The sequence below is a fragment of the Mauremys reevesii genome, linkage group 10 (genome assembly GCF_016161935.1).
Source record: "Mauremys reevesii isolate NIE-2019 linkage group 10, ASM1616193v1, whole genome shotgun sequence".
NCBI classification, from domain to species: domain Eukaryota; kingdom Metazoa; phylum Chordata; order Testudines; family Geoemydidae; genus Mauremys; species Mauremys reevesii.
The window spans coordinates 14,904,020-14,927,292 of NC_052632.1; the positions used below are offsets into that span (position 1 = coordinate 14,904,020).

Below are 23,273 nucleotides of genomic sequence, written 5' to 3' on the forward strand. Positions count from 1 at the left end.
CCCCCTTCCTCCCCCGTTTTTCCTTGGTTCTGCAGAGCCCTGGGTATTTCCCAGTGAACAATAGCTGCACACACTACCCCTCCCACCAGGTGTAGTAAGGTCGCCTTGCTAAGACCTGTCTACTCAACAGTCACAGTGACTCCTCCATAGGGAAATGGGGCATTTTTCTCCTGTAACCGATTAGCTGGAAAGAGGAAGAAAACAAACCTCTGAAGCTTGTTCCCTTGCGCAGCCCGACAGGAGCCACAGTGGTCTTCCCTGATTTTCCCTTCCTGCCCGCTCCCACTCCGCATTAACCAGACACAGTGATTACAAAAAATCCCAGTGCTGAGTGTCTGATCTGTTGCTGTGACATTGATCCACAAGGCCAGGTTTAAGCAAATGTTATTTTAGCTGCAGAATACCAGCATGGCTGAGCCTATTGCTCCCTCAACTCTCCTCCCTGAACTTATAACCACCCCCAGCCCAGCCTTTCTGAGCCCATAACATCACTCTCCTCTGGAGCACCAAGCTCCACCCCTCTCAAGAGCCCCTAACCTCCAGCCTCCCTTCTGGAGCCTATATAACCCCTCTTTGCCTATCAACACCCTGACTCAACCCCCCCAAGCATGTAATCTCCCCATCATCATGAGCCTCTAATCACCCCACCTCCCCAGCCCCTCTCTCTGATTCTCTGTGTCTGTTAAGGCCGGGGAGGGAGGGGAGATGGGGCAGCTGCAGGGTGGTGTTAGTAAACACTCTCTTGGGTTTACATTTTAATGCCCCCGCTCCCTCCCTGTCTTCTCCCCCCCATCCTCTCCCTTGTCTAGATGCTCACACAATGAGACCATTGTCAAGGGGTGATTTGAATGAGGGGTCTCCAGGCATGTTCCCAGCATTGTCAAACGGGGTGGGGGGAAAACCACAACCCTCGCCCAGGCAGGAGGACCAGACCAGACTGAGACAGATGCCTAAATTAGCAACAAAGCCTTTTGAATGTCCCCAGCAGACAAGGGCTGCCTTGTGTGTGTGTGCGCGCGCGCATGGCTGCGTGTGGCTGGATGGCAGCTTGCATGTCTCCCCATGTTAATTAGCTTTGCATGCATGTCTGATAAGGTGCCAATGAATATGTTTGTCCTCCTTCCACTGGCAAAAGCTGGTCTAATGGTGGGGGAGGGGGAGGGGAACTTAGGAGGTGGAGTGTGGCTGTGTGCTGGAGGCAGCCTGGCAGACTTGGATAATTAGCAGCCACAAAAAGAAGGGGTGAGGTTTAAAGTGACTCGTTAGTTCTCAGAGGGGGCATGTAGGTTGCATCTTAGGACTTACGAGTTGTGGAAATGTGATCTGACATATGAGTTGCTAATTCAGGAGAGGTTACAAAAAATTGCAGTCATTTTTATTTGCTTGGGCGCCTTCTCTCTATGTCTTTTCTGTTTCTCTGCCTGCTTGTCTGTCAGGCTTTCTTCCTCGCTGCCCCACATATATCCCACAACTCCTTTAAAAGAGGTTTATTTCCAGTGGATTTTAACACACTTTTATACACACACAAAGCATTAACGGCAACAACCACCCAGCTTGTACACGGCAGAGATGTGTGAAAAATCCACTGGCAATAGTGAGCATGTTTTACAGGAGATGAGACGTGGCTGGGGGAGAGGGTAGCAGAGAAAATAGAGAGACAAACAGAGAAATAGAGAGAATAGCTGGTGTGGTCTAAAGGTTTTATTGGCGTTTGTTTGGGCTAGACTCATTAGGCACCAGTGCCCTTTCTCCTGCCCTAGCATTTAGGCTGTATACGACACAGACTTAATAATATTTAGCATTTTAGGAACCGTTAGAGAGTTATATACATATGTTTATTGCTCATAATTTTTGCATCTCTACACCTATAGTGTCAGGCACCCTTAGTACCCCGAGTCCAACTGTGCACACGTCTTTAATGAGTAAATTTAAAAGAAACCCTCATTAATGATCTAGAGAGAAGGGACTTACATGGCTGACCAATGACTGACCAAATGTCAGGTGTGGAGCTGAAGGCGTTCCTGAGACGTCCTGCTGCAGCCTAAGTTAGACTCCTGGGCTGAAACCCTGACCCTATGGAAGTGGATGGGAGTTTTGCCATTGACTTCAGTGAGGCCAGGATTTCACTCCTTGTTCATGGGTGTTTTGCCTCTTTCTCTCTCCATCTCTTTGCACTCACTGAATCCTGGCTCTGACTCAGAGACTGTTCCAGGTAAGGGAGCAGCATGAGAGAAAGGATAAAGCTGAGAGCTGGAGAAGGAGATGAATGGATCAGCAAGGCAGGGGCGGTGGAGAAGGGGGGCTAAGATGCTGCAGGCCCTTTAGGGTGAGGATGGGAAGCTTGGTGCAGTGATGGACAGAAAGGCGATGATGGGGTTGGAGGTGGGTGAGTGATATGACTACAGTGGCAAGAGAGGGAGGCGTCTCCTTTCACCAGTCTGAGGTAGATGATGGGAGAAGGTTGCAGTGATCAAGTCAAGAGATGACCCAGATTTCAGCAGTGGGGAAAGAGGAAGGGTGGGTTTTGGTAATACAGAAGAGGAGGCAGTGCAGGACTGAGGGGCTGATCCAAAGTCCACTGAGGTCAATTTCCACTGAAATGTGGTGTGCTTGTCTAGAGGTGGTTGGCAGGGTAGGGCTGAGGTGACTCTATCCCCCTGTGTGCTGTGCTCTGGCTGATGTTTCCTGTATCCCTGCTGCCAGGTGCAGCAGCAATGGATGTGTACCGAAGCAGGGGTGCTGGGCGTGCGGCAGCCCCCCCTGGCTAGAAGTAATAATACCAACCAAAGCCATGGTTTCTGCTTCCAACACCCCCACTATAACAATTGTTCCAGCACCTCTGTATAGCAGGCACGCTGGGATCTCTCTATGCTGGCACGGAACAGGAGCCTGTGTATGCAGTGCGTGTGTTTACATGCAAAGGGAGTTTGTCCTGTATTTGCCAGAACCCAGTTCCCCTGACACTCACCTGTCCCCGCCCTCTCTGAAGCTCACAGATTGTTCAGCAGCAGCAGGCAGACATCTTGGCCTAGCAGCCAAGAGCAGAGTTAAAGACAGAGCCACCGGCACACACCCGCCCACCCATGGGGCTTGTCTCTAGCCTCTCCTCTGCACTCCAGGCCAAGTTCTCTAGGAGTTCCTTTGAATTCTTTATTGGCTATACACACACAGAGGCTTCCCTCCTCCTATGTTTAACCCTCTTAGGACCCTGGGTCCAGGCATTTAGATTGCTAAGACTCAAAGGGAAGCCTTTTCGATACTGTGGGGCTGTACTTGCTAGGGTATATTTCTAAGTCACCTCGGTAGTCAAATAACCTTCTTTTTACATGAATGCTTTTGTGATTAGCCAGTGATTTTATTTGTCCCCTTCTATTGTAACAAGGGTCTGAGAGGTTTGGTTGGAAGTTGTGCCCCCCATGAAATAGTGAGAATCTATTAGAGCAACCAGTCAATCAGGGAAATTCTCCAGGCATCCCAGTCACCTGTAATGCAAGGGGATGGGAGAAAGAGAGCTGAGATATTCCTAGCAATGCAGGCAATGACTGTGGGGATTGGGAGCTTTATTGTGCATTTAGAGAAGTCACTGAGAGTGATTGTGAGTACACGTGGTCATGAGTGGTCATGTGAGCCAGTAGCAGTTTGGTAGTGGGTGTGCATGAGCCACTATCTGCATCTCTGCATGTGAATGCATAGAGCATGTGCACATTTTTTTCTCTTATGGCCATCATGAAAAGTTCTTTTCAAAACTCTCTCTGCTGTTTGCTCACTAGACTCATTGCACAACCATGAAAGTCTGTGGATAATTTGTGATCAGAAAAGGGGATTCCTCCATTTAGAAAGCATGGGTCATCCAACCAGAGAACCCAAAAGCAATCATAGAATCATAAAAGATTAGGGTTGGAAGAGATCGCAGGAGGTCACCTAGTCCAACCCCTGCTCAAAGCAGGACCAACACCAACTAAATCATCCCAGCCAGGGCTTTGTCAAGCCGGGCCTTAAAAACCTCTAAGGATGGAGATTCCACTACCTCCCTAGGTAATCCATTCCAGTGCTTCTCCGCCCTCCTAGTGAAATAGTTTTTCCTAATATCCAACCTAGACCTTCCCACTGCAACTTGAGACCATTGTTCCTTGTTCCATCATCTGCCACCACTGAGAACAGCCTAACTCCATCCTCTTTCGAACCCCCCCTTCAGGTAGTCAAAGGCTGCTATCAAATCCCCCCTCACTTTTCTCTTCTGCAGACTAAATAAGCCCAGTTCCCTCAGCCTCTCCTCATAAGTCATGTGCCCCAGCCCCCTAATCATTTTTGTTGCCCTCCGCTGGACTCTATCCAATGTGTCCACATCCTTTCGGGGGGGGGGGAACTGGACACAATATTCCAGATGTGGCCTCACCAGTGCTGAATAGAGGGGAATAATCACTTCCCTCGATCTGCTAACAATGCTCCTACTAATGCAGCCCAAAATGCCGTTAGCCTTCTTGGCAACAAGGGCACAGAGTTGACTCGTATCCAGCTTCTCATCCACTGTAATCCCCAGGTCCTTTTCTGCAGAACTGCCGCTTAGCCAGTCGTTCCCCAATACCATGTGACTTAGTGGTAGGTGACTGTCATAAACAGATAGTTAAGGGTTAAAGTCTCTTTTACCTGTAAAGGGTTAACAAGCTCAGTAACCTGATGAACACCTGACCAGAGGACCAATCAAGGGACAAGATCATTTCAAATCTCTGTGGAGGGAAGCCTTTGTCTGTGATCTTTGTTTTGAGTTCGTTCTCTTTTTGGATCTAAGAGAGGCCAGACATATTCTTCAAGTTCTCCAAGTTTCCTGAAGTATTTTCTTCTATTCAGTCTAGTGAGTATTAGAAAGGCGGACTAGTCTTATAATTTGATTTCTACATTTGCAATTGTGTGTTTGCTGAAGAAATATCTTTATTTCTGTTGCTGTTACTTTGATTATTCTGAGGAGGAGGGAGGGGAAGTCTCTCCAATTTTTATAAGTTAGACCCTGTAATTTTTTCCATCCTGGTATTACAGAGATAATGTACTTTCTTTCTTTCTTTCTTTTAATAAAATCTTTTCTTTTTAGAACTTGATTAATTTCTTCCCTTGTTTGGATTTTCAAGGGAAAGGGAGGGGGGAAAAGTGAATCCCTCTTTGTTTTGATTCAAGGAATTTGAATCCAGGTATCTCTCCTAAGCACTAGGAGAGGGGAGGGGGGAAATGGGTTGTTTCCCTTTGTGTTGAGATTCAAGTTTGAATCTGTGTTCCCCAGGGAGAGTTTTGGGGGAACAGGGAGTGTGTCAGACACTTAAAAACTTGACTGGTGGCAGCAAGAACCAGATCTAAACTAGGATTTTAGTTTAGAGGAGTCCATGCAGGTCCCCATCTTGTGAACGCTAAAGTTCAAAGTGGGGAATAAACCTATGACAGTGACCAATCATATGGTATGAATAATGACCCAGCATAGTCCAGCACATGTTTGAGCAAACTGTTTAGTGAATATCTGTACTGCAATCCCAAGGGCTCAAAAATCATAGTCAGGTCCCCAAAGTTATGAGACTGGCTAAAAATCATGAGATTTTAAAAAAAATACTAAACGTGGGATTCTTTATATTTGTCTTTGGTCTTCTGTGCCTTTAGATGCACTCGGGTCACATTTTCAATCTTTTCTTCACAACCACTTTATAAAGATTCTCCTTTAATCACCGGATTCCAGGACTGAGGCTTAAAGAAAAACACCAAATATCACAAGGCTTGTGATAAAATCATAAGCGATGGCAACACTGGAATACTGAACAACTTTGCACGTTACAAGCTGTTTGGGGATGATTTGAAAATGGAACGAAAAAAGTTAAAATCAATCAGATAAATGGTTCCAAGTAACTAATTCACCCAGCCCTAGTTGTGAATCTTAATTCACTCATAAGACAAATCCAGATGGCCTCACCCAGACCGTATTCTGCCCTGACTCCTTGCTAAGTTCACCTGGCTCATACAAGGGATGAACCAGGCTGTCAGTGAGAGCTTTGCCTGAGTAAGGATTCAAGGCCTTGGCCCGATGTTTGTCAATTACCCTGAGGTCTTTGGATGCAAGGTGTTAGGGAAGGGGCAGGTTATTATTACTTTTTATTCCCAGGTGTCAGGCAGTGTGATTTGAAGGGCTGACTCATAGCTTATTTTAAGCTGGCATGTTGAGTATGTCTTTACTTTTAGGTCAGAACCTTCCCCGCACCTCCAGCCCACCTGCCTAGGTCATAGCATCCTGGCAGGCTGAGGGCAACATGTGAGAGCAGAACTCAAAGAAAATGGCTTCTGAACTTTGCTGAGAGCCATGCAGACACCTGCTCCCCCAGTGCCTGCAAGCAATGGCCTCAGGGAATCTACCAACAGAACTGCCTCAGCAAACAGCAAGGTGATACCCTCCCACCCCACATTCCCAGGTTCTGCAGGGTCGTGCCTAGCTTGCCATTGACTTGCATGATTTTGACCAGTTCTCAGGTCAGAGTTGGAACTCAGTCCTGCAAAAAAGCCAGCCGTCTCGGGCATATCAGACTACAGCCATGAGAATGATCAGCAGCACATGCTAAGGCATCATTAACATGGGCCATGACTGAGCTACGGTAGAATTTGGATCAGATGTCCATGCTGTCTCAGGTAGAAGAAGTTAAGGCCAGGGCAGGAGGTGAGGGTGCTGGGTTACTTGAGTCCAATAAAGGACTCTGTGAATGTCTCTGTACCTCAGTTTCATCCCTGGGCATAGAGAAAGGCACTTGGCTCCAGCCTGGCTTCTGTTCTCACTGGTTGTGCCCACCTCTCAACAGCAGTATGCCAACCCTTTGGAAGCCAGGCGCGCTCTCTCTGGTGGCTGTGCTCCACCAGACAAGCCAGGGAAATACCAATTAAGCCTGCTCAGTTCTTCCTCTGGGGTTGCAGATACAAAAATTCACAAGGGAAAGCTCAAATACGTTCAGGGAAACTGGCCCTGCAGGAATGTGGCTTTTGGCTCCAGCCACACTTAGACCCAGTACATCCGTGTCTTATGCAGGAACTCTGCATCATCTACTGATGGGTTCTGGATGCCTTGACATTTGGTCTTTTTAATGCCCAAGGTGAAGTGACCCTTAATTCCAAGCTCCAGTAGAGTCTGGTGACATCTAATAGTGGGTAGGAAAAACTGATACGCTATGTTGGGCTCAGAGCCAGGGGGCAGCTAAAGACCAGGCTGTATCTGACTTAAAATGGTGGATATAAAGTTTGTCTTGCCCTCTGGAATGGCCAGGTTCTGAATTTACCCATTAATGCTTCAGTTCTAATTGCACGGAAGAACTTGGCCTGACAGAGGAAAAATGTCCTGCAAAGAACTGGAAACCTCCTCCCTCTGCCTGTGCCTAGCCCCAGAGCAGATACCCTTCTGGACACTTGTCCCAACAGAGCCCTCTCCTCCTGCCTGCCCCACCTCTTCTCTTTCGCTGCATCGCTCACCCATCCAGTCTCTGGTTAATTCAAGCCCCTCGCCACCCCACAGCGAACCACAAATTTGCTTTGTCAAAATTCTTTGCCAGGTTGATCTGCAGAAGAGTCTTCCTGTTGGGAGAAATATTTCCATACGAGCAAAGCCTCTTAATGAATCTGTGGCAGCAAAGTGGGTAACGCGCTCTCCTTGCCAAGGCTGCTTGGCACAGCTCGAGTCACGTAACCAGACTAGTGTGCCAGCAAGGGACAGAGCAGGAAGAGTTAAACTGGGGGCTACTAATCCATGTGCATGAAGCATAACACAATTCTCTCTCTCTCGCCCTTCATTCTCATCTAGCCTCTCCCCCACTCCTCACCCAGGGTCACACACAGACACCTTTTTTCATCTTCCTCATCTCCTTCTATCCATTTCTCCACCCCTTTCTCTCTCTGCCTCCCCCTAACCTCAATATTCCCCTTACTTAGTCTGGTTCTCCATCTCTTTCTTTACCCTCTTCTTCTCCTTCTTCTCTCAGTCTGTCTCTCCCCTGCTCTCCTGTGTTGCCCCCCCCCATTGCCCTGTACACGCCTCCCTCACAGTCACTCGTTCATGTCTCCAGAGCTGGATATTCAAGTGGGAACGAGGGGCTGTATATTTTGGCTGTGGTGGAGGTCACAGCTATATGGAGATTGTTTAAAAGAGATTTGCCCACATCCCAGCCCATGTGACCAGCCTCAGCTGCAGCTCTCTCTTTCTTAATCTGGAGATAAGCGTGATTATCCGAAGAAGGGCTGTTCTGAGCTTTGTAACTGTGACAGGGGAGCTTTCAAGTCGCACTTTGCTGGCAGAGCAGCGTTTAAAGCCAGGGAATCAGATTCCAAGCGTGGCTTTGCATCTCTTTTCTGCTGGGAGCACGGTGCAGGGCTGGCAGTGGGGATGGGAGCTTTATTAGGACTTTGCTTATGGTGCGGAAAAGCAGGGGGAACAAAATCCAGATTCACTAGCCCATTTCACAACCACAGCAGAGTTGCAGAAAGCAGCATTGAATAAAGAGGATGGGCCGGTGTGAGCCCTGATCTAAGTGGCTCGGACTCTCATTGACTTCACTATGCTCACACCATGACTGAATTTGGTTCCTTGCATCTCGCCAGCTCTGCTGATAGTTCTCTTCGTTGCAAATGAGTTGTTTAGAGAACCCAATTCCTCTGTCTCTCAACCAAACGAAACCCATTGCCCTGAAACCACATGAAGGCAAAGTTATTGTTCTGGAAGGCGACTGAGATGGTTCAGGGAATTGGCAGGGAGATCTGGAACATTCGCCTTCTGCATCATTAGCCTGAATGCTGCCCAAGTTAGTAGCACTCAGTGCTGTTATTGGGTGACAGCTGTTTGGCCTGCATAAAATGAGTCCAATGCTCAGACTCTTGGCCTGTCTCTTAGCAGGCCAGGGATCCGTGTTGCAAAACCCACCACTGCCACTTCTCATACTAACTGACCCTGTTGAAAGGCTCAATGGAGAGGCCAAAATCTGAGGCCAGTGTTGGACAGTGGCACAGTGGTGGAGGGTAATTCGTTTGGGAAGCTGCACTGCCACTGCCCATGCTGTACTAGGGTGGGGAAGCCAGCATTCTTCACTGGCAGCAAAGAGAGCCCTTCAAAAAATTGGATTTGGGAAACTGGGAGCCAAACGCTGCAGGTTGTAGGGCCGTAGGTATTGGTTTGGGGCAAGGCTGCAGTTATTGCTACCTGTCTTGGGTGGACTGATCCGCACCACAGCCAATGGGACTTGATCATTGGCAGGAGGGTGGTTCAGTTGCTAAGATGGAGCCCCACTTCCTTTTCATTTGATCTGTCTTCACAAGCGGCAATGGGGCTTTTCCTTGCACTTCTGGGACTCATTCGTTCAGCTTGAATGTTCCCATTGTGAGACCTGGCATAATTCCAGGGCTGCCTTTAGGCCTGGTCCTGCAATCATAGAATCATAGAATATCAGGGTTGGAAGAGACCTCAGGGGGTCATCTAGTCCAACCCCCTGCTCACAGCAGGACCAATCCCCAACTAAATCATCCCAGCCAGGGCTTTGTCAAGCCTGACCTTAAAAACCTCTAAGGAAGGAGATTCCACCACCTCCCTAGGTAACCCATTCCAGTGCTTCTCCGCCCTCCTAGTGAAAAAGTTTTTCCTAATATCCAACCTAAACCTCCCCCACTGCAATTTGAGACTGTTACTCCTTGTTCTGTCAGCTGGTACCACTGAGAACAGTCTAGATCCATCCTCTTTGGAACCCCCTTTCAGGTAGTTGAAAGCAGCTAGCAAATCTCCCCTCATTCTTCTCTTCTGCAGTCTAAACAATCCCAGTTCCCTCAGCCTTTCCTCATAAGTCACAAGTCAATGAAATCACTGGGGCTGCAGGATCAGGCTGTCAGATGATAGCTGCTCACCTGTTGAAAGACAAGAACCTACATGGGGTGAAGGCTCAGGTCCTCGGTGTCCATTTAGTGTGAATGTGGTTTGCTGGGGTGAAGGGGGTCTTTGGATGGGTTTGGGGGGGGAAGCACTGAAGTGATGCCAATAATTTCACCAGAGACGCCCCAAAAAATATGTGTCCCTGATGCTGTGCCCACCTCTATGTCCCAGGGCAGGGGGTGCACTTGGGAGAGCGGTGCTGGAGAGATCAGCTGGGGAATTTAGGCACATGTTTCTCTTTTCAAAGAACGCCCCTTTCCCATACCCAAGGAAACCGGTGACATCCCTGAACAAACAAGCTTCTATGTCATGCTCCTGCTGGAAATGTTTCTACTTTGTCCCTGAATTATAAGATTGAGGTTGAAGTCTTTGTCCCACTGAAGTCAGGGGGCAGTTTTGCTGTTGACTTCCATGTGGGAGGATTTCACTCTGAGTGCAGTGCTAGGGCAGCACAGTGCGTGGCTGAGCACAGAGCTAATGATGCCAAGGTTTCCTCCTTCCAACAGAATAATTGAAAATGACCTGCCCTCTCCTGGGGGTACTGCACCCCCAGGTCTCACCCGATAGATTGTGGGTATGATGTACAGGTCACTGAGCATGGAAGGGGGCAAGAGAGGCCAGGGCCATGCCTTCGTTTGTGTTTGCACAGCACCTAGCACACTAATGATGAGAAAGGGCTGCAGGCACAGTGATAGGTGCTCTCTCTACCTGACTTCTCAAGGGTGGACAAACAATTATCCAGCTTACCTCAGCTCTCCCATCCACATGGGAAACACTTGGTTACTGTGGGCCAAGGCCATGCTAGTCTCTGGTAACGCCAGCAGGAATGTGTTTTAATTTGAAGTGTCCAGGACTGGACTAAAGACTCGGCGCGGGCTCCAAAATACAAATCCAAAAAAGATTTTTCTTCATCAGCTGATTCTGAAGAGGACCTGATTCTGCCCCAGCACCAGTCACTCACTCCAGATCGGGCCCTGGAATCTTGAATCCTCACCTCTGACCGGTAGTGATGCCAGGTTGATGCTGTTTAATAATTATAGAACCTTGGCCACAACCAGTCATGTGGCATTATTAGGAGTGAGACAGACCAAATGTTGGAGTGACCATGTGAGCTGCTGAGTTACCAGACAGACTCCTGGCGTGGCCAGAATGATGGCATCTGGTGCATTATCATTAGTGCTGGTGGTGCATTAGAAATAAGATTGTGTAGCTACAAAATTGGGGTTGGTAGATTTCCATTTCCAGGCTTTGTGCACTTGCTCTGCACTCCCCCGCCCATAGGTCATGGTGTTGGGACAACTAGATGACTGGCCTCTGTGGAACCAGTTCCCAATCAAATGTTCTAGGCACTCTTGTGGCGCAAGTTCAAGTAGCAAGCTTGCTCCCTGGGCAAGCACTGTAGGAGCAGCACATTCAGCCCCCGTGGGAGAGGAAGCACATCACCCTCCAGTGCTTGGGGCAGCTCTGACTGGCTTCGAAAGGAGCCACATCCCTGTCCAGAGGATGGGTTGCTGGAAGTGGGCCGAGTGAGGCTAGGGAGTCACAGAGGAACTGTAGTAATGCTTAGTATTTATATAGAATGGATAATCCAATAGCATGGTGGAGTCTTATGTAGCTGGGGGACATAGCACTTCCATTAAATACGTGGGGGTGGTCACAGAAGATCTTCTCCCACAAAGTCAGCCTGCTGCACAGAGAGGCCTTTACTTGAAAGGTTTATCTCTGCGATCGGGATTCCTTTGCTTTTGTTTGGGTTTATGGTAGGGGTGTTTTGAGAGAGGTGGGCCGAGGAGAAGGTGAATGGATCAGGATTAGGGTGAAGACAGGGACTGGAGTTTGGGTTCAGATCAGATCGGGACTAGGGGGCAGCTTTGATAGCTGCTACCTTGTTAGTGGTTCTCATGAAATTCTGGCTGTATCCTCACTGAAATGAGAAATAGCCCTTCCCAGTTTGGGACCCAACCTGGGATGAAAATTGTTGGGCAGTTTCCAGTCTGGCAGGTTGAACCTGAACCCAGCCAAAATTCAAAGAAGGTTGGATTCAAGGATCTACTTTTGGTCTATCTCTAGTTTTATCTGATGGGAATTTGCAGTGAAAACTCAGCAGGTCCCTCAGCTGAGGCTGCTTGTAGAGATGCACTGGTTTCCCTGCATGGTGATCCAGTGACATTTCCTTTCCTCCACACCGCAGGCTGTCAAGGCTGTTGTGCATCCTTAAATCAACCTGTGCATCGGAGGCAATTCATGTATCAGATGTCCAGGGAAGAGGTGGGAGAATTGGAATGTGTGTTCCCCCATGACGGTTTTGCCCAATGATCTATAGGGACAGCTCAACTGGCTTCCACCAGTAGCGACTCCTAGGAGCTGTTTTCAAACTGTGTACTTGCAACTGCATGTGCATGTTTGTGTGTGCAATTGTATGCTTGATTTTTGCATGCAGCTACCATGTTTGGGCACATATGTTATTTGCATGGACCAGTATCCAGTTGGTGCATATAATCCTGGGACCTAAATAAGCAAATTAGGTAAGGCGTTGCAAGTGCATAATTCTGAAAAGCAAGCTCTTAACTATTATCCACACTGCCTTTGCATGTTTATGGAGTGTCATGCAACCAGTCCTTATATGGATGAAAGAGCTGTCTTCCCCACTGCACCCCAGGGTGTTTCTAGCTTGCTAGCTAAATTGGTAAATTGCTTGCCTGAGCCCTCCTTTTCATGCCTATGGCACACTGCAGTGCTTTGGTCAGCCTGTGGCCCCAGATCTGTAGCCTTGCTCCAGTGTATTGCATGAGGAACAATAAGGTGGACACAGGACCACATTTTCTCCTAGTGACGCTGAAATACTGGACAAAAGTGTTGGATTCAGTGCAGCTGCCATGTTGCATGGTTTTTATATGTAAAGAACATATAAATATAATATTATTGATTTTCTTTAACAAAAAATGATTGGAGAATGGAAAAAAAGACAAAAAAGCAAAAAGTAAAGAACTGGGAAGGGAAGGGAAGGGAAGAGGTGCAGAGAGGGGAAAGGAGCATGACATATCTGTTTACAGCCACTAAGAATTAATCAAAGGTTACTAAAAAGCCCAATTTTTTTCAAATTTGTCTAAGGTCCCCGTACTTTGAAATGTTACCCATTCTTTAGCTGCTAAGGCAGCCAAATTGCTGTGCTAAGCTTCTATCCCTCCCAAATTTAGATTGCCTGTGCCGAGTCTGGAACAAAGATTTGAAGCCTAGCCAACGGGCAAGTGCCTTGCAAAACATTAAACTCTACTATTGATCTACAATTAAGGCTGATCTAGCCATGTTACATGTTCTGAAGGAACTGAGCCACAAAATGAAACAGGGGACAGTGACGTATTTCTCTGGAGACTTGTGCAATCCCACATCCATGAGAAAGAGAATGCAGACATAGCCGCCATGTGGGTATCTGCATTTGTGCATGTGTGTAATGGTCATGTACATATATTTGCCTATGTAGTTACACATCAGTGTGTGTATCCATGTGTTTGTGTGGATGTATGACTCTCTGTGTATGAACATGTGTGTATGTGGGGGAAATGGGTAGGAGCGGTCATTGTCTGTTCTTAGAAATCTCTTAAAACTGGTGTGAGCTCCTAGAGAAAGTGTTACAGTTTGAGTTGCAAGCAAAAGATGAAAACGTCTCCCTCCAAGTTGTTTCTGTTAATTTCAGGGCATGTAGCAGGAGTTTGTGTGGTAAATTAAAGTGAAGAGGAAGTCAGTGAGTCCCCCTAGTTAGACCAGGGGACTAGGAGTTAGAACAGCTGCATTCTAATCTCACCTCTTTCACTGATTCACCGGGTCAAATTCAGCCCTAATGTAAGTGGCTGCAACTTTATTAAGGTGACTAGTATGGGGCCCCTTTGCGCTGACCTGTGACCTTGGGCCAATCCCTTGCTGCGCTCTGTGCCTCAGTTTCTCCAAGTGTGACATAAACCTGCCATTTGTAAAGTGCCTTAAATTTCTCATATCAAAGTCATTACATCAGTGCAAAGGATTTTATTGTACACCTTACTTGAGGAAGGAGACTCTGGTGGAATTAACTGGCAAGACAGGAAGCTCATGGTTTGAAATTATCATTAAAAGTCAGTGCGTAGATGGCTGTTTTCTCTGCCATGCCTGATCAGAATGAGCATCTGAAACAATGACTATGAGAATCTAACTGTATGGAAAGCTTTTCTCACCTTCCTGGGCTATAGTAAAGACAGGAAAATGGAGGGGAAGGGGTTAATGGAATGATCCATTTGGTGACCTGGTAGAGGATGGTTTCCTGACATGACATACAGAAGAGGGAGCTAGAAGGATAACTGAGCTGCTTCTGTTTGGAGAGTGCCAAGAGGATATGTTCACCAAAGGCACAGGGATGGCAACCAGAACAATGTTTGTATTTGGGACTTGGATGACACCGAATAAGGGTGAAATAAAGATGCTGCATTTCAGGCAAGGGTATTTTGGAAGACTGCAGAGAGGACTGGGTGAATTTGAGTTGATTAAAACAACTGAGTGAGAGGACAGAGAGGACAAAGATGAACCATTCTCCCTCCAGTGAGGGTCCTGAAGGCCATCCAGCAATGAGCACTGAACACTCGAATTCTTACAAAGCTAAATGGATGATTGAGAAAGGGAATTCAGGGGGCAGGCAGAGTTATAGATGAGGTCCAATCCATCAGACAGAGAAGGGATCTGAAAGGGAAAGTTGAATGAGCATGGAAGACAACCAATATGAATTATTGATTGATACATAAACAAGAAATTGGTGAATGTTTTCCTAGAAAGGGTGAAGGGAAGATTTTCAGAGATGAAGGGGAAGGCAATGCCCAATCAATGAAATGGTTAGCTCGGTTTCAGGAGGTGCGTAAAGTCCTCAGGCCAGGAACTGATGCAAGATTTTCAGTGGAGGAAGAAGACACCCTAAAGGAATCAGGATCACAGCGGAAGAAAGAGCAGGTTCAGTTAGGATCCACCCAAGACTTTGAAGGACGAGGCAAAGATATGAAGACCCTATAGAAGATGTATTCAAAACCTCTTGGAAAATAACTCTGCATGTATAGGCATAAAGGGCTCCACACATTTCAGCGTGGAGGGTTGATCACCCATTGTTGAAAAACAGCCAGCTCTGGAGTGGAAGCAGCAGCCATTCTCCACCAGCAGCATGACACAGCAGCTTTTCAGGATGAAAAGTGAAAACTGACATCTCCAGTTGAAGGGACAGGATGGAGTTTAAGTGGGCAGAATGTAATCTCCCAGACTGGAATGGGGCCAGGGGACTGGGATTAACACCCACTTAATCACCACAAGTGACAAGAGCCTTCATGATCCATTGCTGAAAGCCAGCCTAGCGCCCCACACTGTACTTGGTCATCAAGTCAGTTCTGACTCAGCTGGAACACCTATGCAGTCAACCCTGCCTATTCCTGCAGCACCCTGAGTTTTACTTTGGTCTCAGACACATACTGATTCTGCTCAGTTTGAAGTGACAGCCCAAGGTAGGATGGCTGTGGACCAAAGCCGTACTGATGGACTAGGGAAGGCTGATTTACCATTTATATTGAAGGGACTTTGAGACCATTCAGAAGACTAGTTATTGTTATTTCAGACATTTATTATAAGGCCCCCTTCTCCATGGTATGTGATTCCATTTTTCATTGATTAAAACCTTGACAAAAACATGTATGTTTATCTGACCCTTATCACCATAGGATCTGCATTCCCTGTGAAGTAAGAAAGTGCCACTCTCCCCATTTCACAGAAAAGGGACAGAGGCACAAAGATCACACAAACAGCCTGTAGCAAAGCTGAGAAGTGGGCACGCATCCTGAATCCCACTTCAGCATCTTAGCCCTGAGACCATCCATCCCTTCAAACACACCACAGAACTGGAGGAGACATAGTCAATACGCTGGCTGCTGCAGATTCTGTCACAAATCACAAAAACCCTGCACAAATAGCTGCCTCTTGCAATGCTTTCTAATGGAGCCCGGCGCAGGCTCCGAATTATTTCTAGTGGAAATAAATTTCAGACAGAAGGACCTTCTCCCAAGAAAGGCCTCACCCATCTCCCTTGAGGTTCAGCCTTGGGGCAGGTGGGTTAAATGTTCTGGACCAGCACGGATGCTGCAGGTCAGACAGGAAGAGCTGGACTTTAAAGTAGCTGGTCCCTAAGTCATTTAGGGCTTTGTAGATAGTCACCATCACCTGGCATTTCAGCCAGGGGTTGGCCAGCCTCCAGAGTTTAGCCTAGGTGTGATATGCTCTCACCAGCCTACTTTTGTTCTGAGATCCTGCATACAGTGCTAAATGAAACTTCAGCATGGTTTTCATGGTTAGCCGCAGGAAAAGCATCTTCGTCAACCATGGAGGTAACAACCGGCTAATCTGAGAGGAACGAATGCATTCTCATGCTAGCCATAGGCAAACATGACTTCAGCAGTGGGGTTATATAGGAAATGCTAAGCAGGGCTGCAAAGCAGGATCAGATGGAGACGTTCACCTGGTTGCAGGAGAGGGACACCCTGCCTAAGCAAACTGAAGAAGCAGTAATGAGAGTCACTGAGGGGAGAAGCCATGGATCTAATTCACCTGAGTGCTAAAGTTTGAATCCTCTCATCTTAAAACTTTTCTCTTTCTTTACTATTAATATCTGAGTAGTGCCTAGAGGCCGCAGCTGAGACTGGAATCCCATTGTGTTTGGCCTCCTTGCATCCCTCCTCTCTGTGACACACGCCCACACTCACCTTCCTCATCACTGCCTTTTCCTTCCCTCCCTTTGCGGTCTCCTCCCACCCCACCCGCTGGAACTACGCTGTTTGATACTTATTTGCATAATTTTCCATTTTCAGCATCCTCTTCCGTTTGTCTCCTCCCCATGCAGAGCTTCACCCTTTCTGCCTGTATCAGTCTCTGTAACTAACTCTGCAAAGCATTGCTCTCGGGGTCTGCATAGGAAAGACACTCTATAAAATATAGAACATTACCAAGCCTTTTCCCCCATGTCATTGAGTTACCAGTGGCCTGAATGGGATCATTACTAGGGTGGTTATTGAGGTTCTATTTTGGACATTTGCCACTGCTTGCAATGCCTGCGCTCGCCACCAATGGACTGAGATTGAGTTAGGATCCCTGAGGATAACATTTCCACTTTCCCTTTCTTTGATCTAAGTCTCTTTTCCTGAATTTATGGCCTTGGCAAGTCAAAACATCTCTTACCCAGCTTGACTCTTCCTTTCTGCTAGTGAAAGAACTCCCTCTCTCAGTGCCACGTGGCAGATGCCAGAGCTGAGTATCAGCTGTGCATCCGAATTAGGGTAAGGGCAGAGGCAGGCACCCACATTTTGTTCAACCAAGAGCTTGGCCAGGAATCTGAGGGATCATCTAGTCTGCATGGCAGGAAGCAGGCCTCAGCTGCTCCTGTCTCTAATATGATGGGGTGGCCTCCACAGGTGACCAGATCCAGACTGCCAAGTGTCATTTTGACTTAAGTAGTCTGGCTGCTGGAACAGCACGTGCTGGCATTTATCATCTCTACAGTCCATACATCACTAGTTAAGGGGAGAGTGGCCACTGGCTACTTTGTAGAATTCTGGCTACAACGATGTGAGAAGCTTCAACTTTAGACTGATCCACTTGACACCCAAACACCTAATGTGCCTTCAGCTAGCACCAAGCCATTAAGCGGCAGGGGCAATCCTTCTCCCCCCAGGTCTGGGTTAATGCCATGGTCTCCTATCATCAGCTGGCCCATCTCCTTCCTTTCCTACTACCCTGCTAAACTGGCAGCCTTGATTCCAATAAAGAACAGCCACCATTCCAATAACGTTCAGCCACTCAGCCTCGTGTGGCGGAAATAAATATATCTCATATAGAGAGGGAGGACACTTAGGTTTATGATGAAGTGTGCCCAGCATGTGATGGGTTAACACAGTCTCCAGCTAATTTCTGCAAGCCAGCTCCCCTTCTCTTCCTTGCTTCTGTATGCAGCAGACAGGGCCTCTGCCTACGTTCCTGCACTGAGCTGTTGCCAGGGGAGCAGTTAGGCAAGTCTGAGCTATGCAGGGAAAAGGCCTGGCCTGTCAAAGTGTCTGAGATGAACCATAGCCCAGTCCCCCTGCAGCTGGGCTCAGGCATGCCTCAGCCCTTGTTTGGAGCCTGGGAATGGCAAAGCCCAGTGAGGTTCAAGGGCAAACTTGCTATTCATTAGTCAGGGGTCCTTGACGTTCCCACTCTCTGTCTCCCTTCTTCTTCTTCTTTTTTCTATCCCTCTTTTGACACATTCCTGGGTGCCTTTGGTGAAAGCTCCCCTCCGCCTCCCCGCCTCTGCATAGACTTCCCCAGGAGACCAGGCAGGGAGAGGAACAATGACTGCAGGATGTCTATTCAAACCAGGGGCCCAGTCAGACTGGCTGGATCACTTGGTGTTTGCTGGCTGTGTCCCTTGCTGGGTTCTTCTTCCCCAACATTTCTAGACTTTGTGTGTGTGTGTGTGTGTGTGTGTGTGTGTGTGTGTGTGTGTGTGTGTGTGTGTGTGTGTGTGTGTGTGTGTGTGTGTGTGTGTGTGTGTGTGTGTGTGTGTGTGTGTGTGTGTGTGTGTGTGTGTCCGCCCTGCTGTCATTTGACTTGGATTTCAGATCACCGATAGTCTTATTATCTTGATATTTGCAGGAAATTGTCATTTAAGATAAGATAAGAAAATGTCAGCTGCATTTCTGTCTCTCAAAGAGCCCAAACAAAGTGCAGAAAAGTTCCTTCTTATAAAATATAAATGATCACCTAGGCACGTGAGCACAGGACAAGTTAGCAAGCCAGGGACTGTCTTTTTACACACACACACACACACACACCCCTACCTCTAGTGCACAAGATAAAACAAGCTGTGTAGCCATAACACTCGCAGCCTCCCTTCTTACCCCATTGAATGGAATATTTCATAGCTCTTAGAAGCTGAAGCTCCCTTGTAATTATCCAAGGCAAACAGCACGTGTTATTAGTTTAAAATGGTTTCTCCCTCCCCAGGCCCCTGGAGCAGAATGGAGGTGTAATTGTGCTAAGGAGTTAGCAGGGGAGAACACAGCTTTTGGTCACATTCAAGTTGGAGGGCTTGAGCCAGGGAGCCAGTATGAAAGACTCTTATTTGCATAAGCAGCATGTGTCTGTACAAAAAGAAAGATATCAGGGGCTTTCAAAATTCAATCGAGGTTGGAAGGAAAATAAGGGGCAGGGGAAGTAGAGTGAAAAAAATTGACAGTGAAAAGGGTTTTGCTAAGTAACACCCCGGTGAGATTAAATTGTCCAGAAAGTTTCTCCCTATGAGTCTATGAATTGGGCGATGGGGTGAGGCGAAGGGGAGGGGCAGAGTCCATCCTTCCAAAGGGCATGAATAGGAAATTGGCAAAGGAAAAAATATCTGATTAGGCAGGTAAGCCCTGCATTTTATTTGTTGTTAGTTTGGGGTTTGTGCCCCGCAATGTTACCAGCAATGCTGCTTCTGCAGGGGCCTCATCAATGGAGAAGGTGCTTTTCTTTTTGTAAAGAACCACAAACGTTAGCAGAACATTCAGCTGATTTATAACAATAGAAAGTAACAGAAGCAGGTCCCTGGCTGTCTCCCACAGGCCCAGGCTAACGCAGGGAGTGGAACAGTAATTGCGAATTTTTATGGAAAAACAAAGCTATTTTTCAACCTTCACCTACTGCCTGATCCAAAACCCACTGAAGCGAGTGGAAAAACCTGACTGGCTTGGGATCAGGTCCCTAGTGAGTTTTTTTGTTTCACAACACCGGTTAGTAAGAGTCCCAGGCCTGTACTGGAAATGTACCATGCACTTTCTTTGTCGCATGTTTTCTTGATACAGATAGCCAAAGGTTCATGGCACTGAACAATGTGCAGGGACAGAGTATTTGCAATAGACCTCAGCTTTTCTAAAGCCCCTTGGAAGAGATGGGGGTTGAAATCAGAGGAGTCTGTCCAATCTCCCCACCTACACACACACATGTACACACTGCTCAGGATGGCGGATAGCAGCAGATGGCATTGCGGCTTTCAGGAGTGGGTTTCTATCCCCTACCAGTAAGTGCCTCCTCTATTTGCACAATAGATGAGCCCCTCAGGCTGCAGCAGACTGAGACAGACCGCCAGGGTGGAGGGGCAAAGGAGCATGGAACATCAGTCCTGTGTTTGCTCCCGCCTGCTTCGATTGCAGGGGGAGCAGAGTGGTGCCTCCACCTAAGGTGGAGATTGGAATCTTCTGGCTGGGCTGCCTAAATTCTTCCCAGCTGACCACTAAGGTTCAGACTCCCCCCATCCCCCCTTTTTTTCTTTTGAAAATGACCTCTTTAGTGAGTTGTTCAGTTTCAGTGGCAATCCCCAGCTGCCCTGCAGCAAACATGAAATTTTAAACAGGTGGGAGAGTAAACGAAGCTGCTTGCTCTGCTTAGTAAGAGCTTAACGTAAATAGATGGGAAATGGAGCGAAATCAATGTGGAGCCATGTCCACAAACAGATGCCCACTGGGAAGAGCAGGGAAGGGGATCACCAGCTGAACTGAGCTCCTAGGACCCCATCCATAGTCCTTTGCAGCCAGTGAGAAGACTCCCATTGATTTCAGTGGGTTCTGAATCAAGCCCCTGTTTGAACTGCTTGGAGTGAGAGACAGTGGGCCCAGTGAAGAATGGAATAAGCAGGTTCTGCCCAGTGACTTCAAGGGGATCTGCATGTCAGATGGGTGTGAGTTACACTGCATTGCTCACACCTGTTTTATTACCACTCTACCTCTGAGCAGAGGTGGGCCAGTACCGAAGACTTTCCACCAGCCTTCAGGTTTTAATGTAGAATGAATTTGGGCCTGACCCAAACCCCATTAAAGTGAAGAGGAGTCTTTCCATTGATGCCAATGAGCTTTGGATCTGGTTCATAATGAATATTCTAGCAAAGGTGTTTAGGAGCAGGGGATGTTCCTGGACAGAGTGATTTTCAAGTGAAGGTCCCTGGAAATCAGACTCTGGCTTCATAAATGTTGGGTGTTCACATGATTCAAGCAAACAATTACACTCGCTCATCCAATCAAGGAACAAAAATGTTCTCTAGGTGTCCAATCAAAGACCGAATTCTCTCCGGTAACTCACAAAAGAGACATATAGCAAGAATTATTCACAAAAATTAGTTTGTGGGTAATTCTGAATATTTTAAGAAATTGTGAGCTGGTGAAGAAATGAGCTGAAACTAGCTGAATGATGGTTCTTTGTTAATTATTGACCCAGCTCTGCTCCTAACCTGGGTTTACAACCACAGGTTACATCACCAGTGGATGTGGCCTAGCAAGAGAAACTGACAAAGGAAAGGAACTGGATTTGCAGGCAGTCCCAGTAGCAAGAGGCTTGTGACTGGCAGAAAATAACAACCACCCGGAGAAAACAAGGGGAAAGAAGTACTGAGACGGATAAGAAAGAACAGGGAAAATAGCTCAAATTACCTTTTTCCTGACCATAATGGCTTTTGATCCAGCCTAAATAATTCTATATCATTTTACAGAAGGGCCCTGCCAAAGACAAAGGCTTAGAGACCAGGGAAAGTTAACATGAAGATTAAAACATCAGAGGGCTGGTTCTTTAGAGGCTCTGACATGCAGAGTAATCCCATGCCCCAAAGCCTTAGGAGGAAGGCCACACAGTGACCCCTCCCACTGACTGGCCACATGCAGCTCCTCAGCCCCTCGCAGAGAGAGGTGGGGCAATCCACCAAGAAAGGAACAGTGAGAAAGAGCCAGCCACAGGGCTTGAGGAGAGCCCAGAATTTCAGTAGCACAGGGGCCTTGTCGCTCACCCTATAAAGCGAAAGGCTTGAAGCAGCGGAACTGGGCTGAACGCGTAAACTCTGGCCATGGCAAACATTTTGGGGGAATGGGGGTGTTCCTTGGCACGGGGAGTGTTTCAGTGAAACAATCACTGTGCTTTGGCATTGGCTCCATCCATGGCTGAGAGGCTCCAGGCGCAGCTGGCTTACTTCCTTGCTGGTGTGATTTTAGGTGTGATGATTTTATTGGTGTGGGAAATAATGTTTGGGGCCTTGTTTGCTTTGTTGTAGAGTCCTGTGACTGGCGACTGGCAAGCGGTTGGACGCCTTCGGTTTCTTTGTTAAACTTCACCACAGCTGAAACCCAACCGGGGACTTTTCCCTTCACATACAACTACTCATCGATCAATGTACCAGGCAGCTATTTTACAAATGGCCCAGAGAAGAGGCCGCTTGGACACTGGCCCTCGAGAGCTTTCGGGATTGCAGTTGAAGAGGGTGAGGTGTGTGGAGCAGGAGAAAACTTTAACTTGCTGTCAATTGTAGAATGAATGCTTCGCTGGTGAATCTTTTGTGGTCACCTTTGCTGCTCTGTAACCCCCGGATATCACAGTCCTCCTCGCTCTCCTGTTCAAACTGCCCGGCCTACCCGGGGAGAGACCGGAAAGCAAATGCCTCGACTGGAAAAAAAACAAATCTATTGCATGTCTGACGGTAGGCGTGCGAAGTACTGAGAAAGCACCATGGACTCAGTGTGGAAAAGTTTGGCCTGCTTTACTGCCCTGAGAACGGCACCGTATTAATAACTGTACCTTCTGTGTGTTTGTAAAAACGGTGGTGTCTATAGTTGCAAGATTCCCAGTCATTACAGAATAAACTGTGTACGTGGGGCAGTATTTTCACTAAGGCTTGAGGGTCGCGTGCCTGCCCCCCACCTCCCGCAGCCGATTTCATCCCTCTTTTTGTTTGTTTTTGAATAGATACTGATTCTTCAACGCAAACGTATTCTTACGGTGCAAACATACCCACCTGTGGCTGTGTAGATCCCTGCTGATGTGTTTCAGGTGTCTTTGTTCATGTAAAAGACACATTCGCTCCCCCCACCACCACTTGTTTAAACAAAGCGATGGTTAAAATAAACAATTCACTTGTCAAGGTGATTCGTGTGTTTTCATCCAGTCTAGCAACGGGAGGAATATAACGGGCGGGGGTTGCCCCCCCCCCCCACATAAATCCAGCCACAGAAGTGCAGTGAATGTACTATCAGAATCGAACCCCCCCAATGTTCTGCACGATCCCCCACACAAAAGTAACCCCGTCCCCAAGAACGAACGAATTCCTGGCTGCTAAATGATAAGGGTTCGCTCTGGACCCGTTCTAGGTAGCTGGAAAACAGCTGTTAAACCCAGTGCAAACAGTCCCCAGGAAAGACTATAACGAACCTTACAGCGGCGGGTTTCCCCCATGGGGCCGATTTCAGGCATGTTCTCTCCGTCCTACCGGAGGTGGCAGATTTCCCAGGTGAAACCCTCAACCCAAAGCATCGGG

The 23,273-nt window shown here is 47.6% G+C and overlaps 1 long non-coding RNA gene across 2 annotated transcripts in view; it reads left to right on the forward strand.

The window, feature by feature from the left end:
* The window catches only part of LOC120372899, a 55,253-nt gene extending 32,424 nt beyond the window's left edge, over positions 1-22,829 (forward strand). For both annotated transcript variants that reach the window (XR_005585251.1, XR_005585252.1), the window contains one exon: positions 22,017-22,829. This is a non-coding gene — a long non-coding RNA (uncharacterized LOC120372899). The remainder of the gene's footprint in view (positions 1-22,016) is intronic.
* Positions 22,830-23,273: the final 444 nt, after the last annotated feature.